This window comes from Ranitomeya imitator, chromosome 4, assembly GCF_032444005.1.
Source record: "Ranitomeya imitator isolate aRanImi1 chromosome 4, aRanImi1.pri, whole genome shotgun sequence".
NCBI lineage: Eukaryota > Metazoa > Chordata > Amphibia > Anura > Dendrobatidae > Ranitomeya > Ranitomeya imitator.
The window spans coordinates 658,893,201-658,912,018 of record NC_091285.1 but is presented as its reverse complement, the minus strand read 5'-3'; the positions used below and the strand labels follow the sequence as shown (position 1 = coordinate 658,912,018).

General features: G+C 43.3%; 1 long non-coding RNA gene across 1 annotated transcript in view; it reads right to left on the bottom strand.

Annotated features, from left to right (window-relative positions):
- The window catches only part of LOC138677158 (uncharacterized), a 23,713-nt gene extending 4,895 nt beyond the window's left edge, over positions 1 to 18,818 (bottom strand). The window contains exon 1 of the long non-coding RNA XR_011320866.1: positions 18,686 to 18,818. This is a non-coding gene — a long non-coding RNA (uncharacterized lncRNA). The remainder of the gene's footprint in view (positions 1 to 18,685) is intronic.

Here is an 18,818-nt window from a genome sequence, read left to right as displayed (position 1 = left end):
ATTTGTCCAATTACTTTTGACCTCCTAAAATGTGGAGTGTTTGTAAAGAAATGTGTACAATTCCTACATTTTCTATCAGATATTTTTGTTCAACCCTTCAAATTAAACGTTACAATCTGCACTTGAATTCTGTTGTAGAGGTTTCATTTCAAATCCAATGTGGTGGCATGCAGACCTAACTCGCGAAAATTGTGTCACTGTCCAAATATTTCTGGCCCTAACTGTACTAGTATAAAACAAGATTTGGGTATAATGCAAATGTATCTTTATTATATAAGCTCACTCACAAGAGTCCATGCGGGCATATAGCCCAAATACAAAAAAACATGACGAGAATACAATGGGGGGGACAGAACAGCGAGCGTCACAAACTACCAAGGGACCTCCACTGATGTTTCAATAGCAAGTGAAAGTAAAAACCCTAAGCAAAAAAATTGCAAACAGAGTTCTCCGTGAGAGAGAAGAGGGTCTAACCAGCTAATTCTGGACAGGACCCAAGAGAAAAAATATTGCTCATTATATCAAACAACGATCTAGTGCTTACCCATAGACAAGAAAAACAGAGAAACAGCACAGGCCATAAAATGGAGATCACCAGGCAGCAAAGATTTATACAGCAAACACAGCTTTTATTAAGGTATAACACGAGACAAACATATTAAAAACATTTAAAAAAAAAAAACATAAAGAACAGTTGCCTAAGGTAAGGCATATGCCTGTATACACATAGAACAGGGGACGAAAAATGTGTAAATACTCCTCAAAGTCCTATATGAACAGCATAAGTACTAAAATATACATAAATATATATAGACACCTAAGAATCATATGAGACATAGATAGGACCGAGGTAAGTGGATGCATGCAAAGAGGCAACTCATAGGGGGGCCCATAATAGGTCTTTTACCCACTGAGAACCAGAAATAAGGTATGCAGGATGGTAGCACTCAAAAAAATATGTATATAAGACATGAGGCTATATATGCTTGTTACCCATACTCTATAGACGGTGCAATAACCAAAGTGCACTAAAGATGGCACCACTCAAATACACAGAGTAAGGCATAAAGCTACATACAATGGATAGCAAAGCTCCCCAGGTGGTGCGGTATAAGGTAAACCAAATGGCCCTAGAAGTCCAAATACAGGGACATACCAAAGCATGCACATATAAACCTGCTCAAAAAGAGCCAACTGCCTACTTGCAAAGCATACACCCCAATCATACCCCAAAAAGAGAAACCATATGGGTATAATAACCCAAAATAGGTGACAGGCATACAAAAAAGCGAGTCCCCTACGCGTGTCGCCACTACGGTGGCTTCATCAGGCAGTTGGCTCTTTTTGAGCAGGTTTATATGTGCATGCTTTGGTATGTCCCTGTATTTGGACTTCTAGGGCCATTTGGTTTACCTTATACCGCACCACCTGGGGAGCTTTGCTATCCATTGTATGTAGCTTTATGCCTTACTCTGTGTATTTGAGTGGTGCCATCTTTAGTGCACTTTGGTTATTGCACCGTCTATAGAGTATGGGTAACAAGCATATATAGCCTCATGTCTTATATACATATTTTTTTGAGTGCTACCATCCTGCATACCTTATTTCTGGTTCTCAGTGGGTAAAAGACCTATTATGGGCCCCCCTATGAGTTGCCTCTTTGCATGCATCCACTTACCTCGGTCCTATCTATGTCTCATATGATTCTCAGGTGTCTATATATATTTATGTATATTTTAGTACTTATGCTGTTCATATAGGACTTTGAGGAGTATTTACACATTTTTCGTCCCCTTTTCTATGTGTATACAGGCATATGCCTTACCTTAGGCAACTGTTCTTTATGTTTTGTTTTTTCTAAAATGTTTTTAATATGTTTGTCTCGTGTTATACCTTAATAAAAGCTGTGTTTGCTGTATAAATCTTTGCTGCCTGGTGATCTCCATTTTATGGCCTTTGCTGTTTCTCTGTTTTTCTTGTATATGCTTATATTCTTAGGTCAGGGTTGAATCCCAGTGTTGCATTTTTCTGTGGTGCCCCCATATCATATTATCCTAGTGCTTACCCATGTGGGAGGGAGGAAACCTGGCTGAAAGTGAACGCACTAGCCCCGACGCACGTTTCGCGTAGTTGGCTTCCTCGGGGGGCTGTCAGTGAGTGAGCTTATATAATAAAGATACATTTGCATTATACCCAAATCTTGTTGTGTCTCACTCCGCTTTATACTAGTATATGCATTTTTGAGGGTAATACTCCTTGTTCTCTGTAGGCTTGAATCATTGTTGTGGACTTGCTTTTTGCGCTCTCAGTAAGGTACCGGCCTAGGGGCCATAACTTCTAATGTGTTTCCAGTATGTCAGTAATTGTTAACCACATTACAGCCGACTGCAGACCCCGTGGTTAGTGTTAACAGTATGGTGATGCCATCCTTATTGGTAATTGCATACTGGAAAATTTTCACTCTTTGGAAAACTTAAGGTTTCGTCACACATAACGATTTCTTTAACGATATCGTTGCTTTTCGAGATGTAGCAACGATATCGTTAACAAAATCGTTATATGTGACAGCGACCAACGATCAGGCCCCTGCTGGGAGATCGTTGGTCGCTGGGAATGATCAGGACCTTTTTTTTGGTCGCTGATCACCCGCTGTCATCGCTGAATCTGCGTGTGTGACGCCGATCCAGCGATGTGTTCACTGGTAACCAGGGTAAATATTGGGTTACTAAGCGCAGAGCCGCACTTAGTAACCCGATATTTACCCTGGTTACCATTGTAAATGTAAAAAAAAAAAAACACTACATACTCACATTCCGGTGTCTGTCACGTCCCCCGGCGTCAGCTTCCCGCACTGACCGTGAGTGCCAGCCGTAAAGCACAGCGGTGATGTCACGGCTGTGCTCTGCTTTACGGCCGGCGCTCACAGTCAGTGCAGGAAGCTGACGCCGGGGGACGTGACAGACACCGGAATGTGAGTATGTAGTGTTTTTTTTTTTTTTACATTTACAATGGTAACCAGGGTAAACATCGGGTTACTAAGCACGGCCCTGCGCTTAGTAACCCGATGTTTACCCTGGTTACCCGGGGACTTCGGCATTGTTGGTCGCTGGAGAGCTGTCTGTGTGACAGCTCTCCAGCGACCACACTACGACTTACCAACGATCACGGCCAGGTCGTATCGCTGGTCGTGATCGTTGGTAAATCGTTTAGTGTAACGGTAACTTTATCAAAGGTTTTACAGAGGATAGGGAACGAGGCAGCAAAATGGACAAACCCAATAATCGGACATAGTTATGAAACCACTTCTAATATTGTGATGGTCACCATTGTGCCACCAATATAGACTACTGGACTCCATAAGATCTCTAAAGTGTCCTATGGTATTTGGCACCAAAACATGAGCGACAGTTCCTTGAGATCCTGTAAGTTTCTTGGTGCTGCCTTCATGGATCGGACTTGTTTTCCGGGACGTACCGCAGACGATTGAACGTCTTGAGATCTGGGGATTCGAGGACAAGTCATCACCTCAATCTCTTTGTCATGTTCAGTTCCTGACGATGTCTCAGTGTGATGGAGGAATTATCCTGCTGCCATCAAGGAATACAGCTGACATCAGGGGGCACTGGGTCTTACAATGTTAGGTATATGGTATGTGTCTCATCCATGTGACGCCAGGACCCGAAGTTTCCTAGCAGAACATTTCCCCAGCACTCTGCCTCCGCGGGTCTCGCCTTCATCACACTGCATCCTTAGGTAATTGACGCACACAATCGCACCATCCACATGAGGTAGAACTTGATCCATGAGACCAGGTTGGTTTCTTCCATTGATCCACTTCTGATGCTCACTGCCCATTGCAGGAGCTTTTGATGCTGGACAAGGTGGCGGTTTGCAGCCATACAGCAAGATGTAATGTTTTGCCTGTTCTGATTACTGGCATGTTCTATGATAGCCAGTAATTATTCTTACTGGATTTAATGTTAAAAATGATAATCATGTATTGGATGGAAACTAATGTACCAAATTCCAAAGCCCCGCCCCTGAGGAGCAGCCACATTTTAAATCCTTCCTCCCTGTTCCAGTAAAGGGACAATCAGGTTGCCTATGATATCATTTTTTAACCTCTCAAAAGAAACTTCAGAAAATGAGTCCCCGTGCCAGATTTCCATGCTCCAACTTAATGTGCACTATTCATATGATTGCCGCATACTTGATGTGTTATTAAGAGAAATCCTGAAGTATTATGTTTAATATTAGGATATAGATAATCATAGCAAACACGTCTCTTAAGACATCTTACATTGTAATAAAATTGTAATATGTATTAATTCAAATTAAAATGATGACTTATTTATTATTAGTATTTGCTTTTACATATTGAGTGAAACGTTTCTATGTGATGCCACGCTATGAGATACTAAATAAAATGAAATAGAAAAATGTAAAAAAAAATATTTCAAATCACTTATTTTCACATATACAATATAAAATTGAGGTCAAATGTGTCTTAAGCTAAATCTAAATGCCATTATTAATACTTCTGGTAAATATATGAATAGAAATACAAAATAAATGTCTTAGCGTAATACATGTAAACTTTTTATTATAGTGAAATATTTATAGTTCGTGATATAATATAAATTGATTGGTGTTTATGGTTCTAAACTGAGTTATGTTGATTATTATTAGTGTTCTGTTCTTTTTTTTATTCATATTTTTGCTCATATTTCTGTTCATTGCAATTGGTGAAATCTGTAGTGAAAAGCAGTAGTATAATCCGTCAATTTCCGTGACTCCACACCTGCAGACCTCATCTGGTATTAACATCAGCACAAACACTGTGCCCCCCCCCCCCCCCCCGCCGGGAGCTTCATGGCCGAGCAGCTGCATGCTGCCGTACATCACCAAGCACAATGCTGAGCGTCGGATGCAGTGGTGTAAGGCAGCCACCATTGGAATCTGGAGGAGACGTGTTCTGTGCAGTGACGGGTTACACTGCCATTTCTGCTACAATAGTAAGACCCCGAATCTCTGGAAAACCGCACTATTTCTGTGTCCTTCTTTCGTCCGAAACTGGACATCTTTTTTTCCCTCTGTTTTGCTAGGTTGTGTAACATGGGTGGCGCCCTCCACGCCCATCGATGCCCCGTCGCACAATTTCTTATTGAGTGATTGTTGAACATAATCCTGTTTCCAGCATACTGCCCCCGTGTCCAGCTTTCTTCCCCCGTGTCAAGCTTTCTGCCCCTGTGTCCAGCTTTCTGCCCCTGTGTCCAGCGTTCTGCCCCTGTGTCAAACTTTCTGCCCCTGTGTCCAGCTTTCTGCCCCTGTGTCCGGCGTTCTGCCCGTGTCCAGCTTTCTGAACCCGTGTCCAGCTTTCTGCCTCTGTGTCCAGCTTTCTGCCCCTGTGTCCAGCGTTTTGCCCGTGTCTAGCGTTCTGCCCTGGGCACCCCGGATCGCCGCTCTCAATAAACAAAAAAAAAGAAGTTCTTCTCACCTGGCCGTGCTCCTGCGGCGGGCGAAGTTCTCCGTCTCCACGCAGCTGCAGCGTGCACTCGCCGGCGACTGACAATGATGTCAGACGCCGGCGACATGCACGCACGCTGCGGCTGACGTCAGCTGCCAGCCTCAGATTGGCTGGCGGCTGTTAACTATTGACGTGCGGGCCCGCGCCCACACGTCAATAGCTTTAAACAGCTGCAGCATCGGCGCTAAGGGCCCGGTTAGCCTGCGGCTGCCGGTAGGAGCCCGGTGAGCAGATGAGACAGGGCCCGATGCGGGCCCCCTCTGCCCACCGGGCCCCATACGCCAGTCACGGCTGTAATGCCCTGATGGCGGCCCTGCAAAGTGGACTTCATGGGAGACGACCAAAGAGGACACCATAAAAAAAGCCAGACTGGAATTTGCCAAATTACATGTTGACAAGCCACAAAGCTTCTTTGAGAATGTCCTACTGAGAGATGAGACAAAAATGGAACTTTTTGCCAAGGCACATCAGCTCTATGTTCACAGACGGAAAAATGAAGCATATCAAGAAAAGAACACTGTCCATACTGTGAAACATGGAGGAGGCTGTTATGTTCCTGGGCTGATTGCTTGGCTGTAGACAGTGGAGTTAAAAAACTATGTGTTTTGAATGGAAACTGTCCCATTTAAGGTATGTTGGACGGTCGATTGGCTTCTGATACAGGGATTTCTCTATTTTATTGTTCTGCAGCTTAATGATGGTGTCCAAAAAGTTAATTTCAGTACAGGAGTAGTTGAGTGTCAAGTTGATGGTAGGATGAGATTGATTAAACTGTCCATGGAACATCTTTAGCTGTGGCTCAGACTCCGTCCAGATGATTAAAATGTCATCAATGTAGCGGTAGTACGCCAGAGGCCTGATGGGACATGAGGACAAAAAGTCCCTTTCAAGCTTGGCCATGAAAAGATTTGCATACTGTGGGGCCATTTTACTTCCCATTGCTGTGCCAGTCTCCTGTAGATAGATCTTCTTGTCAAATTCAAAGTAATTGTGGGTGAGGATGAATTTTATAAGTTTCACCACAGAATCGGCATCAGTCCCTGTGTTTTCCAGGAAGAATTTGCAGGCATTTAATCCATCCTGGTGTGGGATATTGGAGTACAAAGATTCCACATCCTTGGTGGCCAGGATGGTTCCTTTCATTTGTTCATTTCATAGATCTTTTATTTATTATTACTTTTGTCAGATTCAAGCTATTTCTGTGACCATTGTGGGTTTTCTGTCATTAAACGACGGGTATCAACAATTTTGACCACGTGTGTATGTTGTGTAATATGCCCAATAGTATGAAAAGGAAGATATACTAGCATACGTTTATCTGTTCACTACATTTATTGTGTCCTGCTGTCTCAACTTAGTCTGACTGATTGCTAACGAGAGAGGAAAAAAAGTAAGATCTAAGAGGTAGTCTCCTATATATTGAGACATAGCTTGGGGAAGCATTCGTGCACATTTATTGAAGTACTGGCAGTTACAACATGGAAGTTAGACAATTAAATAAATCTATTCCCTGTTCATTTGGAACAAAACAATTACTCACCATATGCATTTGTATAATCTATATCCTGGTCGCTGCATTCACTCACATTCACCGCCCTTGCATTAACTCTTTAAACTCCATCCATATCGGCCCCTCTGTCCTTTCCTCTCCTATGTATAGCATTCACACTCTTTTCACATTGCTTAACAGCACAGATCCATTCAGTCCCACAATCCAACACAAGAGATGCTCTCACAAATCACTTAACCATCTGCTCACTCTTTCTATCCTCCTTCCCCTAGTCGCAGGAGACATCTCTCCCAACCTTGGCCCCCCCATGTTATAGCCAGTCAAACCTCCCAACCGCTACACTCAGAAACCCCTCTAACATTATTAATATCCCATGCATGCCTTCTTCCTCTTTCAATTGTGCCCTTTGGAATTCACGCTCTGTGTGTAATAAACTCTCCTTCATCCATGACTTCTTCCTTTCTAATTCTCTTAACCTCCTGGCTCTTACTGAAACCTGAATCCAGCAGTCAGACACCACCGCTGCTCTCTCATATAATGGACTACACTTTTCTCATACCCAAAGATCTGACAACAGAGCAGGTGGAGGCGTTGGTCTGCTTCTATCACCCAAATGTAAATTCCAAGTTATCCTCCAAGTACCCTCACTTGTCTTCCCTTCTTTTGAGGTCCATGCGGTCAGACTCTACATCCCCTTCTCCATGCAAGTGGCGGTCGTGTATCGTCTTCCCCGCCCCTCTCATCAGTTCCTGGATCACTTTGCCACCTGGCTTCCACACTTTCTCTCCTGTGACATGCCCACCCTCATCATGGGTGATTTCAACATCCCCATTGCTTTTCCCCTCTCCGCCATCTGCTTCTCGCCTTCTATCACTAACCTCCTCTTTCAGCCTCTCTCAGCATATTAACTCTCCAAGGCATGAAGACGTTAACTCCCTCGACTTGGTCTTCTTCCGTCTTTGCTCAGTGGATGATTTCACAAACTCCCCTCTCCCGCTCTCTGACCACAACCTTCTTTCATTCTCTATCAAGAACTGCCATCCCGCTCAGGTCACCCCCACTTTCCACACTTACAGAAACATATAGGCCATTAACGACCAGAAACTTATGAAGAACTCGCAGTCATCATTGGCCCCAATCTCCTCCATCTCATGTCCTGATTCTGCTCTGAAGCATTACAATAAAACCCTGCAAGGTGCCCTGGATGAAGCTGCTCCTCCTTTACATAAAACAACTCGGCACAGATGGCGACAACCGTGGCACACGCTGCAAACACGTTTCCTGCAGCGGTGCTCCAGGTGCGCCGAACGCCTGTGGTGAAAATCTAATCTACCCGAAGATTTCATCCATTATAAGTTTATGCTTAAAACATACAACTCTGTCCTTCACCTCTCCAAACAAACCTATTTTAACACCCTCATCATTCTGTCACATCTCCTCTAGTCCCTTTCCCCTGCTGTTATCTCTCACCTAACAAAAATATTCAACCTTTCTCTCTCTTCCGGTATCTTTCCCTCCTTGTTTAAGCATGCCATCATACACCCATTACTTAAAAAACCATCCCTCGACCCAAACTGTGCTGCTAATTATAGACCTGTCTCTAATCTTCCCTTCATCTCTAAACTCCTCGAACGCCTGGTCCACTCCCCTCTTACCCGCTATCTCTCAGATAACTCTCTTCTCGACCCTCTTCAATCTGGTTTCCGCTCTTTACACTCTACTGAAACTGCCCTCACTAAAGTCTCTAATGATCTACTAACAGCTAAATCTAATGGTCACTACTCCATGCTAATTCTCTTGGATCTCTCCGCAGCATTCAACACTGTGGATCATCAGCTCCTTCTCACTATGCTCCGCTCCATCGGCCTCAAGGACACTGTTCTCTCCTGGTTCTCCTCCTATCTCTCTGACCGCTCTTTCATTGTATCTTTTGCTGGTTCCTCCTCCTCTCACCTTCCCCTTACTGTTGGGGTTCCTCAAAGATCAGTCCTAGGCCCCCTCCTCTTCTCTTTGTATACTGCCCCTATTGGACAAACAATCAGTAGATTTTGGTTTCCAGTACCATCTCTATGCTGATGACACCCAATTATACACCTCTTCTCCTGTTGTCACACCGACCTTTTTAGAAAACACCAGTGATTGTCTTACCGCTGTCTCTAACATCATGTCCTCCCTCTATCTGAAACTGAACCTGTCAAAAACTGAACTCCTCGTGTTTTCTCCCTCTACTAACCTACCTTTGCCTGACATTGCCATCTCTGTGTGCGGGTCCACCATTACTCCAAAGCAACATGCCCGCTGCCTTGGGGGTCATACTTGATTCTGAGCTTTCATTCACCCCCCACATCCGATCACTGGCTCGCTCTTGTTATCTGCACCTCAAAAACATTTCTAGAATTCGACCTTTTCTTACTTTTGACTCTGCAAAAACTCTTACTGTTTCACTTATTCATTCTCGTCTGGACTATTGTAACTCTCTACTAATCGGCCTCCCTCTTACCAAACTCTCCCCGCTCCAATCTGTCCTGAATTCTGCAGCCAGGATCATATTCCTCACCAACCGTTACACCGATGCCTCTACCTTGTGCCAGTCATTACACTGGTTACCCATCCACTCAAGAATCCAGTACAAAACTACTATCCTCATCCACAAAGCACTCCATGGCTCAGCACCACCCTACATCTCCTCTCTGGTCTCAGTCTACCACCCTACCCGTGCCCTCCGCTCCGCTAATGACCTCAGGTTAGCATCCTCAATAATCAGAACCTTCCATTCCCGTCTCCAAGACTTTACACGTGCTGCGCCGATTCTTTGGAATGCACTACCTAGGTTAATACGATTAATCTCCAATCCACACAGTTTTAAGCGTGCCCTAAAAACTCATTTGTTCAGACTGGCCTACCGCCTCAATGCATTAACCTAACGATCCCTGTGTGGCCTATTCAAAAAAACAAAAAACATAATCAGGTTCCTCGCATCATGTTCTCATACACTTCATGCAGTTAATAGACCTCTGTGTCTGTACTGCTACATACTTAGGCAGTTAACTGGTTCATGCAGCTTTACATGAACACCCGAGCCTTAGGGTACCGTCACACAGTGGCATTTTGATCGCTACGACGGCACGATTCGTGACGTTCCAGCGATATATCCGTGACGTTCCAGCGATCTCGCAGTGTCTGACACGCTCCTGCGATCAGGGACCCCGCTGAGAATCGTACGTCGTAGCAGATCGTTTGAAACTTTCTTTCGTCGTTTCTTTCGTTTCGTACACTATGGCTGGTCCGAATAACTATAGCAATTGTTACCATCCACCTCTCGTGTCTCCCTTTTCCTCATAGTTTGTAAGCTTGCGAGCAGGGCCCTCACTCCTCTTAGTATCTGTTTTGAACTGTATTTCTGTTATGCTGTAATGTCTATTGTCTATACAAGTCCCCTCTATAATTGTAAAGCGCTGCGGAATATGTTGGCGCTATATAAATAAAAATTATTATTATTATTATGGCAGACCATTTGGATACATAATTGTGAAAACTGAACTATATGGTCAAGTGAATAATGGTACAAACCTATCATAATAATAAATAATAAAATGCAAAGTTTATTGAGACAAAAAAGAAGGGGATAAAATGTGGAAACTAGCGACAAGTGTGTTCCTGCCTATTACACAGGCGACCGATTGATGCTGACAGAGGTCAAAGAAACAGAATTTTAAAAAAGGGGATAGTAGTGATACAAAATGCTGTAAAAAATAAATAAATATTCATAGAGTGCAAAAATTATTTATGAAAAAATGTGCATAAAAATGTAAGCATGATAAATGCACTTATATAAAGATTCTTAGAAATAAAAATATATATGGGAGCAAAATACATGAATTACTAAACCATATATATATACAATTAGTGAATTGTGCCAAACGGACACTGCTGGAACAGCACCAACACCGCTGGAACAGCGCTGACACTGCTGGAACAGCACCGACACCGCTGGAACAGCACCGACACCGCTGGAACAGCGCCGACACTGCTGGAACAGCACCGACACCGATGGAACAGCGATGACACCGCTGGAACAGCACCGACACCGCTGGAACAGTGCTGACACTGCTGGAACAGCACCGACACTGCTGGAACAGCGCCGACACTGCTGGAACAGCGCCGACACCGCTGGAACAGCGCCGACACCGCTGGAACAGCGCCTACACCGCTGGAACAGCACCGACACCGCTGGAACAGCACCGACACTGCTGGAACAGCGCCGACACCGCTAGAACAGCAGCGACACCGCTGGAACAGCGCTGAAGCCGCTGGAACAGCGCCGACACCGCTTGAACAGCACCGACACCGCTGGAACAGCGACGACACCGCTGGAACAGCGCCGACACCGCTGGAACAGCGCCGACACCGCTGGAACAGCGCCTACACCGCTGGAACAGCACCGACACCGCTGGAACAGCACCGACACTGCTGGAACAGCACCGACACCGCTGGAACAGCACCGACACTGCTGGAACAGCGCCGGCACTGCTGGAACAGCGCCGACACCGCTGGAACAACGCCGACACCGCTGAAACAGCGCTAACACCGCTGGAACAGCCCTGACACCGCTGGAACAGCGCCGACACTGCTGGAACAGCACCAACACCGCTGGAACAGCGCTGACACTGCTGGAACAGCACCGACACCGCTGGAACAGCGCCTACACCGCTGGAACAGCGCCGACACTGCTGGAACAGCACCGACACCGATGGAACAGCGCTGACACCGCTGGAACAGCACCGACACCGCTGGAACAGTGCTGACACTGCTGGAACAGCACCGACACTGCTGGAACAGCGCCGACACTGCTGGAACAGCGCCGACACCGCTGGAACAGCGCCGACACCGCTGGAACAGCGCCTACACCGCTGGAACAGCACCGACACCGCTGGAACAGCACCGACACTGCTGGAACAGCGCCGACACCGCTAGAACAGCAGCGACACCGCTGGAACAGCGCTGAAGCCGCTGGAACAGCGCCGACACCGCTTGAACAGCACCGACACCGCTGGAACAGCGACGACACCGCTGGAACAGTGCCGACACTGCTGGAACAGCGCCGACACTGCTGGAACAGCGCCTACACCGCTGGAACAGCGCCAACACCGCTGGAACAGCACCGACACTGCTGGAACAGCGCCGACACCGATGGAACAGCACCAGCACTGGAGGTTGTGTTTAGGTGTTATTGTTTTATGGGGGGGAATTATGGGGATACAGAAGGAGTTGTCCGAGTAGTGGACAACCCCTTTAAGGGCCCCAAACACATTAGATGGCTGTCAGAAACTCTCTCATGCACAGAAGAGGTCGACCAACTGAGCCCAGACGCTGCACTACACCCCGCCATCCCCTCTGCAGAGCTATAAACCGCCGCTGCTGTGACCGGCGCCCATCCCACAGGACTATTCAGACGACATTTATCCAGATATCACTACACACAAACACAAATCCGCGATGTCTGAGTCTTGTCCACCGTGCTTTACACTACAGGTCTGCTTTTCTCGTCATAGCATTTTCCGAGACTCTAGAGTCACTGCCTTGCTGGGTGAAATCTATAAGAACCACTTATTATTTGAAGATGTCCGATACTCCAGCAGTTGCTCCCTGTCTGTTCCTGACCGCCATGCTTTACACTGCACCTTGGCTTTTTCCCATTGGTTGCCTGTATAAAAAGAAGTTTCCCAGGAAGTCGGTGCCTATATTACTGCAGAATGATGTTGTCTCCAAGATGTTGCTTCTTTGCCTTATTTTACAGCCGCCCCTCCTGTGTTTGCTCTCGCCCCCTCCCCATTCTGGACTCTGAGACTCCTCATATTTGGGACAATGATAAAGTGGAGTCTCATGTTTGCAGAGTCAAAGGTGAGGCCCAGCGGCCATGTCACCAAGCAGGGGTGCACAGAAGACCCTCGCAAAACACGTGCCTCCTCCCATCAGAGAGGGAGATAAATAATGCTCCTACCATAACCCCCAAATAATACTGTCACACCACCGTAACGTGCCCATGATACAGTGTGCACACAGTGATAGGGTAATACCGCTATATAGTGCCCAGATAATATAACGACGGGCGCTACATCCACTACATGGGGACTGCACAATGGGCTAAACACAGACTGCTCTGGGTTACATGCAGACTATATATGGCAGTATTATCATGGCACTATATGGCAGTATTATCATGGCACTATATGGCAGTATTATTATGGCACTATTTGGCAGTATTATCATGGCACTATATGGCAGTATTATGGCACTATATGGCAGTTCTATACAGACTGTATGTGGCAGTATTATTATGGCACTATATGGCAGTTCGATAGAGACGGTATATGGCAGTAATATCATGTCACTATTTGGCAGTTCTATACAGACTCTATAAGCCAGTATTATGGCACTATATGGCAGTTTTATACAGACTGTATATGGCAGTATAATATGGCACTATATGGCAGTTCTATACAGAATGTATATGGCAGTATTATGGCACTATATGGCAGTTCTATACAGACTGTATATGGCACTATTATGGCACTATATGGCAGTTCTATACAGACTGTATATGGCAGTATTATGGCACTATATGGCAGTAATATACAGACTATATGGCAGTATTATTATGGCACTATATGGCAGTTCTATACAGATGGTATATGTCAGTATTATCATAGCATTATATGGCTGTTCTATATAGACTTTCTATCGCAGTATTATCATGGCACTATATGGCAGTTCTATACAGAATGTATATGGCAGTATTATGGCACTATATGGCAGTTCTATACAGACTGTATATGGCAGTATTATGGCACTATATGGCAGTTCTATACAGACTGTATATGGCAGTATAACATGGCACTATATGGCAGTTCTATACAGAATGTATATGGCAGTATTATGGCACTATATGGCAGTTCTATACAGACTGTATATGGCAGTATTATGGCACTATATGGCAGTTCTATAGAGACGGTATATGGCAGTAATATCATGTCACTATTTGGCAGTTCTATACAGACTCTATAAGGCAGTATTATGGCACTATATGGCAGTTTTACACAGACTGTATATGGCAGTATAACATGGCACTATATGGCAGTTTTATACAGAATGTATATGGCAGTATTATGGCACTATATGACAGTTCTATACAGACTGTATATGGCAGTATAGTATGGCACTATATGGCAGTAATATACAGACTGTATATGGCAGTATTATTATGGCACTATATGGCAGTTCTATACAGACTGTATATGGCAGTATTATGGCACTATATGGCAGTAATATACAGACTGTATATGGCAGTATTATTATGGCACTATATGGCAGTTCTATACAGACTGTATAAGGCAGTATTATGGCACTATATGGCAGTTCTATACAGACTGTATATGGCAGTATTATCATAGCATTATATAGACTTTATATCGCAGTATTATCATGGCACTATATGGCAGTTCTATACAGACTTTATATGGCAGAATTATGGCACTATATGGCAGTTCTATACAGACTGTATATGGCAGTATTATGGCACTATATGGCAGTTCTATATAGACTTTATATTGCAGTATTATCATGGCACTATATGGCAGTTCTATACAGACTTTATATGGCAGAATTATGGCACTATATGGCAGTTCTATACAGACTTTATGTGGCAGAGTTATGGCACTATATGGCAGTTCTATACAGACTGTATATGGCAGTATTATTATGGCACTATATGGCAGTTCAATATAGACTGTATACGGCAGTATTATGGCACTATATGGCAGTTCTATATAGACTGTATATGGCACTATATGGCAGTTCTATATAGACTGTATATGGCAGTATAATATGGCACTATATGGCAGTATTATCATGGCACTATATGGCAGTATTATGGCACTATATGGCAGTTCTATACAGACTGTATGTGGCAGTATTATTATGGCACTATATGGCAGTTCGATAGAGACGGTATATGGCAGTAATATCATGTCACTATTTGGCAGTTCTATACAGACTCTATAAGCCAGTATTATGGCACTATATGGCAGTTTTATACAGACTGTATATGGCAGTATAATATGGCACTATATGGCAGTTCTATACAGAATGTATATGGCAGTATTATGGCACTATATGGCAGTTCTATACAGACTGTATATGGCACTATTATGGCACTATATGGCAGTTCTATACAGACTGTATATGGCAGTATTATGGCACTATATGGCAGTAATATACAGACTATATGGCAGTATTATTATGGCACTATATGGCAGTTCTATACAGATGGTATATGTCAGTATTATCATAGCATTATATGGCTGTTCTATATAGACTTTATATCGCAGTATTATCATGGCATCATATGGCAGTTCTATACAGACTGTATATGGCAGTATTATGGCACTATATGACAGTTCTATACAGACTGTATATGGCAGTATTATGGCACTATATGGCAGTTCTATAGAGACAGTATATGGCAGTAATATCATGTCACTATTTGGCAGTTCTATACAGACTCTATAAGGCAGTATTATGGCACTATATGGCAGTTTTACACAGACTGTATATGGCAGTATAACATGGCACTATATGGCAGTTTTATACAGAATGTATATGGCAGTATTATGGCACTATATGACAGTTCTATACAGACTGTATATGGCAGTATAATATGGCACTATATGGCAGTAATATACAGACTGTATATGGCAGTATTATTATGGCACTATATGGCAGTTCTATACAGACTGTATATGGCAGTATTATGGCACTATATGGCAGTAATATACAGACTGTATATGGCAGTATTATTATGGCACTATATGGCAGTTCTATACAGACTGTATAAGGCAGTATTATGGCACTATATGGCAGTTCTATACAGACTGTATATGGCAGTATTATCATAGCATTATATAGACTTTATATCGCAGTATTATCATGGCACTATATGGCAGTTCTATACAGACTTTATATGGCAGAATTATGGCACTATATGGCAGTTCTATACAGACTGTATATGGCAGTATTATGGCACTATATGGCAGTTCTATATAGACTTTATATTGCAGTATTATCATGGCACTATATGGCAGTTCTATACAGACTTTATATGGCAGAATTATGGCACTATATGGCAGTTCTATACAGACTTTATGTGGCAGAGTTATGGCACTATATGGCAGTTCTATACAGACTGTATATGGCAGTATTATTATGGCACTATATGGCAGTTCAATATAGACTGTATACGGCAGTATTATGGCACTATATGGCAGTTCTATATAGACTGTATATGGCACTATATGGCAGTTCTACATAGACTGTATATGGCAGTATAATATGGCACTATATGGCAGTATTATCATGGCACTATATGGCAGTATTATGGCACTATATGGCAGTTCTATACAGACTGTATGTGGCAGTATTATTATGGCACTATATGGCAGTTCGATAGAGACGGTATATGGCAGTAATATCATGTCACTATTTGGCAGTTCTATACAGACTCTATAAGCCAGTATTATGGCACTATATGGCAGTTTTATACAGACTGTATATGGCAGTATAATATGGCACTATATGGCAGTTCTATACAGAATGTATATGGCAGTATTATGGCACTATATGGCAGTTCTATACAGACTGTATATGGCACTATTATGGCACTATATGGCAGTTCTATACAGACTGTATATGGCAGTATTATGGCACTATATGGCAGTAATATACAGACTATATGGCAGTATTATTATGGCACTATATGGCAGTTCTATACAGATGGTATATGTCAGTATTATCATAGCATTATATGGCTGTTCTATATAGACTTTATATCGCAGTATTATCATGGCATCATATGGCAGTTCTATACAGACTGTATATGGCAGTATTATGGCACTATATGGCAGTTCTATAGAGACGGTATATGGCAGTAATATCATGTCACTATTTGGCAGTTCTATACAGACTCTATAAGGCAGTATTATGGCACTATATGGCAGTTTTACACAGACTGTATATGGCAGTATAACATGGCACTATATGGCAGTTTTATACAGAATGTATATGGCAGTATTATGGCACTATATGACAGTTCTATACAGACTGTATATGGCAGTATAATATGGCACTATATGGCAGTAATATACAGACTGTATATGGCAGTATTATTATGGCACTATATGGCAGTTCTATACAGACTGTATATGGCAGTATTATGGCACTATATGGCAGTAATATACAGACTGTATATGGCATTATTACTATGGCACTATATGGCAGTTCTATACAGACTGTATATGGCAGTATTATGGCACTATATGGCAGTTCTATACAGACTGTATATGGCAGTATTATCATAGCATTATATAGACTTTATATCGCAGTATTATCATGGCACTATATGGCAGTTCTATACAGACTTTATATGGCAGAATTATGGCACTATATGGCAGTTCCATACAGACTGTATATGGCAGTATTATGGCACTATATGGCAGTGTTATATAGACTTTATATTGCAGTATTATCATGGCACTATATGGCAGTTCTATACAGACTTTATATGGCAGAATTATGGCACTATATGGCAGTTCTATACAGACTTTATATGGCAGAATTATGGCACTATATGGCAGTAATATACAGACTGTATATAGCAGTATTATTATGGCACTATATGGCAGTTCTATATAGACTGTTTATGGCAGTATTATGGCACTATATGGCAGTTCAATACAGACTTTATGTGGCAGAGTTATGGCACTATATGGCAGTTCTATACAGACTGTATATGGCAGTATTATTATGGCACTATATGGCAGTTCTATATAGACTGTATACGGCAGTATTATGGCACTATATGGCAGTTCTATATAGACTGTATATGGCACTATATGGCAGTTCTATATAGACTGTATATGGCAGTATAATATGGAACTATATGGCAGTTCTATACAGACTGTATATGGCAGTATTATTATGGCACTATATGGCAGTTCTATATAGACTGTATACAGCAGTATTATGGCACTATATGGCAGTTCTATATAGACTGTATATGGCACTATATGGCAGTTCTATATAGACTGTATATGGCAGTATAATATGGAACTATATGGCAGTTCTATACAGTGTGTATATGGCAGTATTATGCCATATACAGTCTATATAGAACTGCCATATAGTGCCATGTTATACTGCCATATAGACTGTATGGCTCCGGGGTCTTCTTTGTTGCTCACACTACAGATGCCGCCAGGGGGCGCTCTCCTGCTGTGCTGGGACATCCACCTGTCACAATTGCTCGACATTTGCAGCAGAGTCCTGGCACAGCGCCCCCCTCATATATGTGGCACTGTAATGTATTACATCTCAGTGCAGAGAGGGTCAACAACCGCTGGTGGCCTCTTCTAATTAACCCCTTACTGCCTTCTGCACTGCTGGGAGTTCTGGTACAACAATGCAGTGAAGCACCTGGCACTGGGTTGCTATAAAAGATCCAGCATTGAGAACTACAGACTACAAATCCCAGCATTGTCGTTCCATTCTGCATATGGCTGTTTTAAAGAAGAACTACAGGCATCAGCAATACTTACCTTCTCCTGCAGGCTGGGAGTTGTAGTCCACAAAGAATCGCCGCTGTTCTGCTGTAGAACTGTACAGGTCCCAGTGCACGCCCTCTCTGGCTGGCTGGGACTTGTAGTGCAGCTGGTCTCGCAGTCACATGAC